General features: G+C 34.1%; 1 non-coding gene across 1 annotated transcript; it reads left to right on the forward strand.

The window, feature by feature from the left end:
- Positions 1-8,843: 8,843 nt before the first annotated feature.
- Trnas-gga lies at positions 8,844-8,915 on the forward strand. The gene has a single exon. It is a non-coding gene; the product is annotated as a tRNA-Ser (tRNA).
- The last annotated feature ends 331 nt before the right edge of the window (positions 8,916-9,246 follow it).

Consider the following 9,246-nt stretch of genomic DNA (forward strand, 5'->3'; position numbering starts at 1 on the left):
TCATCGTTTCCAGCCTTAAACAAACAGTGAACCTTGCCAGGATATAAACACACTGTGGATGTTTGTCATATTATTAACTCAAGTTTCCAATCGGTTTATGCATTTTTCCCAATTTTGTATCAGAACTGCGGGGATTGACTCATTATAAAAAGTAATTCGATTATTCCGGGTCTAATTTAACAGAATTTATGATCAAACCAGAAACACGTTATATGGAAGATCACTTTTATAATTTATAGATACCATATGTTCCATAATTTACTTAGTAATTCTATATATATAAAAGAAATTCCGTGTTAGATACACTATTTATAAGTCAAGAACGCCTGATCCGATTTTGGCTGAAAATTGGGTAGGGATGGTAGCTAAGAACTGGGATATAAAGAACATAGGATACTTTTTATCCCGTTCCCCCGATTTCACGGAATCTTCCGCACCCTACCACTGGTCTCTAAAAGTTACAGAAATACTGACCCGTAAGATCAAATGCCTCAGCATTGCAGCAAGACGATATGGTTTATCTTAAGTGAAAAGGAGCCTTTTCAAATTTAATCAGCTGTTCTTGTAAACATGTATAATGCGCACAAAAGAATAACATATGTTTATATCATTTAATTACTATTTTACATTTCTTTACCACTATATAGTTTTGAAAGCATAGAGTTAAGCTTAAGAGAAAACAAGCAAATTTTGTTTCTAACTGTTTCTGCAATCACTGTTAAACATAGACTTTACTATCCAGATAATACAATTCAAATTTTAATTTTTTAACAATTGAAAGCAATTATCTCTGGCATCTCCAAGTCAGATTACATTATTTTTTGCTGATCATCATTTTCGACATGATCTTTCCATCGAACCCAATCTAAACCTATGGAGCACAAATACAAGGATAATATGGGCAGAAGATTATTTTACATCAAATTCGTGTTCAATTCAAGAAAACCCACACAAATTCCCAATCTTGGAAATGAATTAGGAGATACATAATAGGAGGGGGGGGGGTCCTTTGCTTTTGATTGAAGACATGTGCTGATCTCATATGCGGTAGTTTTATTAGTCAGGTTAGGAATGCCCAGTGCGCCAAATTGTGAAATGAATGACGCATTTAATCGAGAATTGGAACGGAAACGTAAAATATGAAATCCACCCAGGGAATTAGAATATAGAAGTTCAAACGAATGTACCCCTGATTGAAATCCCCAACAAATGGAAGTTTTATGATACATTAATGAAGGGCAAACTTATAATGGAAATGGTGGTTTTTCTATTTCCTGGATGCCCCTGGTGGAAACTGGTAAGACATTCCTCATGTCAGTAATAATCTTTAGCCACTGTTCGGGTGCATGATCCCAAACACTGCGGTTGCTCATGTTGCCTTCTTCTGGGAATAGCAGCCGCAGACCATTACTAAAAGGATGTCGTACGACACATATCCTGCATTAAAAATTGCCGTTAAAAAATCTGGTATATATTGAAAAACCAACATGCAATATGGCACTCCGCTGTGGCCAAAGTTTTATCAGAATCGAAGATCATCATCTGGGACGAATGCACAATCGCGCATATAACGTGCATTGGAAGCAACTCTACCGAACATTGCAAGATCTACTACTAATGACTCGAGATGTTTTTGGAGGCTCAATGATTTTACTGCCTGGCGATGCCAAACATTGCCAGTAATTCCCCAGATCGACTGCTGCCGACGAGATAAACGCTTGCCTCAAATCATCGAATCTATGTTAAGAAACTTCAGCTGACAACAAACACGAGAGTTGCATTGTTGAACGATACATCTGCTGAAGATTTCACTGAGCAATTGCTGACTATAGGTAATCGTCGAGTACCTGTCGACGAATCGAGCGGATTTATTTCATTTCCTCCGAATTTCTATAACTTTGTCTCATCGAAAGACGAACTCATTAACAAAGTATTCCCATACATCATTACTAACCTCAAAAATAATGAATGGTTGAGTGAGCGAGCAATTTTGGTAGCTAAGAATAAAGATGTAGATGACTTAAACTACATAATTCAGAATGAGATCATTGGTACACGTGCATTCTATCAAATCTATTGACTGTGTAGCAAATGAAGGTGATGCCACCAACTATCCAATTGAATTTTTAAACTCCTTGGATGTACCTGGCTTACCACAGCACAATTTACAACTAAAGTTTGGTTGTTGTAACCCCAGTCATGCTTCAAAACTTAAAACCAGCCAAAACTGTGCAAACGGAACACATTTGGTGGTAAGTAAATTGATGAACAATTTTATTTACGCCACAATACTCAAAGGAAAATTCAAAGGTGAGGAAGTTGTCATTCCGAGTATCTCGATGATCCCAACTGACATGCCATTTCAATTTAAACGACTTCAATTTCTGATCCGTCTTGCATTCGCCATGACTGTAAATAAGTCCACAAGGCCAATCGTTAAAAGTTTGTGGTCTTAATCTCGAACATCCATGTTTTTCTCATGGTCCATTATATGTGGCATGTTCACAGGTCGGAAGACCTTCCGCGTTATTTTTTTCGCGCCTAATAAAAAAAAACAAAAAGTGGTTTATCACAAGGTGCTACAATAAATGGCAAATAAAGAATCATTGAATAATTATATTTTTTTATTTACAATTATCCTAATTTAAAAAGTACAAAATGTGATCATGTGATATTGCCTTTAAGGCGGAACAAAGTTCGCTGGGTCAGGTAGATAATATTATGATAAAGGTTATTAGTGGTCATGATTTGTCACTTAATTTTGTGTGTCGTTTTGTCCAGACATAGTGGAAATGGTATAAATCTTCTTATAAACATAATAATCCGTTTGCGTTCCAAGTACTTGGTTCAAGGGAATTGCCTTTGGAGGGTATAGTAGCAAAGGGATGCCAAATGGTATTGTGAATAATTAAAACTTTGAATATTGAAGACATTCACCCTTGTTAGTTTGATTATGAACATTTACATTGTAATTAATTCAATATTTCTGAATATTACAAAAATGTAAGGTGCGCCGCTGTTGGATTGGGTCTCTGAAACGTAACAATTTTGGGGGAACGAACATGGTTCATTTTGGGGAATAATAAATTATGGTGAGAAAGATAAGTTTGCGTGTGGACTCTAAACAGGAACGAGGAAAGGGAAATGATGTTTTTCAGCAAAGGCCAGTAATTAAATTTTGTCATACGCAAACTACATTAACACCTTCACTGCTGTCCTTTCCTGAGTGGTTAGTACGGCAGCAAGCACATTAAACCATTTGCCAGTCAATGTGTTAAGGACAGGGGACCCGTATATTTGAGGTCTCATAAATACGACTATTGTGGTTTTCTAGCTAAGCTAAATCTGATAGATTAAACGCGCATGCTGAATCATGCGTGATGGCAATATAGAGTTGCATTTATTTAGTTAAACCAGTTAAACACTTAGTTGAATTACAGGCTTTCTCCAATGCCTGTTTTGATATCTCAAAATATTTTCAATTTCGTTATTAGTAAAGTACATAACTTTTCAAACGTTTCAAAAATTTGTTATAGTCCTGCTATACAGATCCAACTAGATGAGTTAGTTAGTCAAGTTCAACCTTACAATCCTCGCATGGCAATTCCTTAATTAAAGAAACTATGTCATTTTTCGTCCCATCTTGAAAGAGTACGTTTCTTTATAATCTAAATGTGGGTGGCAACATAAATTGAATAATAGGCATTTTTGGATCATTTTAGTCAATAACTGAGTTGTTCGTATCCCAAAATAAAATTCTGGATTTCTTGGTTTAAATCACTCTTTATTTTTTTAATTAATGTGTTTCATCGTATTTCTTCATAGCATTTTTTTCTATATACTGTTAATTTCATTAAATAATAATAATCAACAGTAACTAAACTTGGACCAATAAACGAATAAATTTGAAAATTTGAGATTTTAGGGATCTGACAAGAGACTAACATATTTAAAGTTTTACAGGGTGGAGCGCGAAAATTTGCTTTATTGCACTGCAGGCTGTGGCGGCATTGTTGGTCGAAAAGAGGGGAGAGTGGGCGTGGCTTATAGTGACTGACGGGAGATTTTTATTCCTCCGCGTTCCAGTTGCCATCATGCAGTGGACACGAGAGGAGAGGTAGTTTTGTGTTGAAGCGTATTTTTCAAATGCCCACTCGATCATTGCAGTGCAGCGTGCTTATTCGTTTACGATTCGCTGTTCCCCCACTGCGGACGTGTTCCTGGTCGGCAATCAATTGTAAATTGGGTAACTGCATTCAGAACAGCAGGGAATGTGTCATGTGTACGAAGGGGACCTCAGAGAAGGATATACAGCACCGGAAAACATCGATAGAGTTAGAGCAGCAGTACTGTAATCTCCAAAACGCTCTGCTCGGAAGCAATCACTTGCTCTTGGCATTTCAAGACTTTCTCTCCACCGGATTCTTCATTATGAACTGAGATGTCACCCGTATAAAATGTGCGTGGTCCAATTAATTGTCAGCACTGGACTATTTGACACGGCGTACTTCTTGTGAAGACATGCATGGAACTATACCGCGTGACGCAATAGTGTTCATTTTTGATGAGGCAAAGTTTCACCTCAGTGGGTGTGTCAACAAGCAAAACATGCGCTACTGGAGTGAAACAAACCCCAGAGACCTCTGTATTCGGACCGCGTCACTGTGTGGTGTGCCATATCACGAGTAGGCATCATTGGCCCTTACTTTTTTCAGGATAACCGTCGTGCCATAACTGTGGACTCAGAACGGTACTTGACTATGATACAGGATTTTTTCAGCCTGCTCTTGAGGCAATGCAATTAGAGGATACATGGTTCCAACAGGATGGTGCCACTGCATACACAGCGAGGGTTACCATGAATTGTTTGAGGCAAATGTTTCCTGGACAGCTTATCTCTTTGAGGGCTGATGTGAACTGGCCGGCACGCTCACCATACAGCCCCATGCGATTTTTTCCTTTTTGGTTACCTGAAGTCGAAGGGTGTATATCAACCGTCCCTACACATTGGAAGACCTAAGGAACAATATTGAGGCTGAAATTGGCAGAATACCAGTCGACATGCTTGTTAATGAAAACTTCAGAAAACGTATGCAGCAGTGTGGTGATGCCGAAGGTCGACATTTGCCAGATACATTGTTTAAAACCATGTAATGTAAAAATTCCCTTACCGTTCAATATAATTAAAATAAAAAATAATTTTTTCTAAGGTTCATAATTTTTTTTATTTCCTTTCCAAATCATCAAATTACCGCGCTTCACCCTGTATTTGAAAATCACAAATTATCCGAACTTGAATAAATCTTATTTTATTTTATTTGGTCTTCCAATAATGACGAAGAATAATCTATAACTGCGGTACAAGTATTTTATCCGATAATGCTATGTATTATAGTTTCTATCCAACAAACATAAGTTTAAACAGCAATTAATATATCACGCAAGACAAATTTCTATTTGTTGTTGTTTGGTAATTACTACTTACTTGAACGTTCTTAAAAATTCTTAATCTTTTAAAATCGTAATGTCTGTAGAATTTAAAAACACCAGAAAGTATGTAAAACAAGTTTGGATCATTATATACTGTTCGTTCAATGAAGTTGTCATCGATTAGCTCTCGCCGATACAAACTTTTCTTATTGTGAGTAGCCTTTACTTTTCTTCGAGCTTTTCATTTAATTGGTTCAATCTTCCAAACTCAGTATTTTGATGGATTTACACTTAACTTCAATTAGTAATTTTTTGAATTCAAACATTTTATTGCTTTACTACAATACAACTTATAACTGAAAGATAGAGTTCAGTGACATTTAAATCATTGTTTATTCCATCTACAGTTGTACATCGAGATCGTGACCATTGCCATTACACGCGATATACTGCACCGTGATATACGAGCCTTTACAATACCATGTGTTGCACTATATTCTGTAATACCTTTATATTTGGTGTTCACCTATTACAACAAGTAATAGCGCATTTGCTGTATGTATCTGGATATTTGTTTTGGTACAAGGTTTAACACTTTTCAGTACTTGTGTTCGTCACATATGTACAGTATATACTTGCAAAGAGAAAGTACTCTATTATATACAACAATAGACAGTTACCCGCGGTTTTACATGGAATTTAATATTGAATAATATGGATAGTCATAAACATAATTCTTTTTATGACACATTAATAAAACTATCGTGGAATAATTGTTGGTCATTGAAATATATTTAAATCTTTATATTAATTTCGTTATATCTTTGTACAAATATAACATTTAATAAATAAATATAACATTTTTAATAAGCACTACTTTTAAATTAAAATAGTTTTCATATGAAATGCATTATACCTGTACATATTGAAATCAATACGGAAACAAATTAGTGAATATGTGGTAACAAGGCTTGTGTCAAATTAAGAATTGTATTTAAGACACCAAAGAACCGAAATAAACGTTAATTATTATATTATGATTTATTTTTATTATGTACAGGGACTCTATATTCTAAACCCTTAGAAATAAAACTTTTTTTTAATTATTATTGCATGGAGTTTATTGGTATTTAATCTGATTAATTTTTGCAGAGAAACCAAGATGGTTTAATGAATATAGGTTTAAGAAGCTTTTCTCTACATCACAAGAAACCAGAATGAATATGCATTAAGTTCTGTCGTGTTGAATGGTGTACTATAAAAGTTTTTAAATGTCTGGTTCATTCACTAATTTAACAAACTCCTAGAACCTCTGGGTTACAGATTTTGCAAATAATTACAGTTAATTTAGTGAATCTATCACACCTGACTTATATTGAATGATTGAATAGAACATTTTAAAGTCTTTTTGCGAGAGCGAAAAACTGTTATATGTAGGAAACAAAGTTTTATTGCTACCAGTAATCATTTCCCCCCAAAAACAATTATTTATTATGAACTATGAATTTTTATTGTTTCTAAATTTATATTTTAATCCCTGAAATAATGTAACGTTTGGATAATTCTCTCTCTGATAAATTTTCCTCTCAAACAATATTTTGTTTTGAATAAATTGGTCTGGGGCCGTTCGTGAGAATCTTATCACTAAAGGGACATGAGTGTAAAAATGTACTTTCTATTTTATGCATTCGCATGTACGTAAGGAGTGTTTTGTCTATCTGTCTGTTAGCCCATTATATCTCTAAAGAGAAAAAACGAACAGCCCTGTAAATTAGAGATCGATGATGTACATGTCCACTCAACATGGGGAAAATTTGGCTTGAGCGTTTACGTGTTCACGGTACCGAGATCCATCTGAGATATTATTTTGTTATTATTCTTTTTACAGGAGGCGGTTTAAGATTTGTTGGTCGAAGGATACATTCTTGAATACAATTGAAAGTTTATTTAAAAATTATATTAATTATTAATTTTGCATGTGCAGGGATTTTCTTCCCGATTATCTTCTCTATTTATTCTGAATACTACGCCTGAAGAATAAATTCGGATGCATCTACCTATCCAAATAGTAACTGGAGTGGGGTGTCTATTTTACGTCACTCGATTTCATTAACCTAGCGAGTCATTAATGTAATATAGCTGTTATAAAACATTGTTCTCAATAATCAAAAACCTGAAGTATCTATATATCTCTGAAATGATTTCAAATCAAAATACCACGTTCATAGCCTTTTTTAAATAAAGCTCAAAAGAAAGGTAGATTTCACATGTGGTCGTAAGCTTATCAGAACCTTACTGAAAATTCGTTTCTAATGTTATATCTGGCACATATCTCTAACGCTGGCTTATAGATCATTTTTATTTTAGGCCTATAATGAATTTAGTGGAATTTTTCCATTACATAACTTTCCAACGATTCATTGTACATAGACTGACTCATATCTCATTTAAAGAATGCGTGCGCGCGAGTACGAAAATGTCTGTCATGTTTTAGGCGACATTATGTATGATAACACATTACGCAAGTTATGAGTTTAGTAGGAAACTTGACCAGGTGCATAAAACATTTTTTTATAGATACACGGTTATTGGACAAAGTTTAATTTCATGCACGCGTTAATAAAAAAATTAATATAAAACAATTGAAAAAAACCTTTATATTAAAATACTGTACAAATTCGTATTTAGGAATATAAATTTTTCATACTTTGGCCCCTAAGCAATGTAATTACTCTGAAAGGGCAGGAAAAAATATAAAGCTAAAACTTTCCAAAGTCAATTCATGTATAACTTCCGGGCGGGCTGCGGAGGCTGTGCTGGAAGACAACATGACACAATTAGTTGGGTTTCAATTAGTGCTGGTGGTTTCCTGTAAGACAGAAATATTAAATTTTTATCTGCTGAATTTTAGTTATTATTCTTCCTAAAAACAACTCAATATGCATGTATATACTTTATATTAAGTATGTAAAATATCAGAAAGAATACATTTTAATGCCTGTTTTTAGGAGGGAATGTGGTTTTATTACTCACTAAAAAAAATGTTGTATTTTCCGCCAAAAACATATACGTAAGGTTTTTAAGGGGTTAGTGTTAACTATCATAGTATAGTGTAATACTTTCCCTGTATAATAACTGAATTTATAACTGCAATACTTAATAACTCATCACCTGAAAAGTGTTACAAGGGGGATGGGCCATAGATATTATATGATTCAATGTTTATTAGAAAAAGTAAATAAGACTATTGCCATTTATAACCAAAATATGATTAAATGTAAAACAAACAGTCGTTTTTTGACAGGTGAATTGGTCTTTAGATCATATGTTAGTTTAGTTATTTAAAACGCATAGTTGCGAACAGATACGCGGGACAATTTAAAATATAATTGAGATTAGTGGTATAGATTAAGGGCTCTGTAGTGTAATGGTAGCACATTCACCCGGAAAGTGAGAGATCCGGGTTCGAAGTCCCGGCGGAGCCAGTACTTTTTTTGATTCAATTGAAAAATTTAAAAAGGCAATTGCCATTTATACTAAATTAGACTGTATATATACCAATATATTAGAGCATATATATTACAATGTATTTATATATTAGATTTATATATATAGTATAATATATATATATTATATATATATAGATATTATATATATATATACATTGTGCGTCAAGGTTTAATGTCGCAGTTTTCAAACAAGGTCAATAGAAATTATTTTAATACGTGCTTCATGCGCAACAAAAAGTGAACTATTTTACTTGTGAGTAAAGAAATTATGTTTTTATTGTTTACAGATGAGTTTAAATACAAGTGA

The sequence above is a fragment of the Homalodisca vitripennis genome, unplaced genomic scaffold (assembly GCF_021130785.1).
Source record: "Homalodisca vitripennis isolate AUS2020 unplaced genomic scaffold, UT_GWSS_2.1 ScUCBcl_11729;HRSCAF=21108, whole genome shotgun sequence".
Taxonomy (NCBI): Eukaryota; Metazoa; Arthropoda; class Insecta; order Hemiptera; family Cicadellidae; genus Homalodisca; species Homalodisca vitripennis.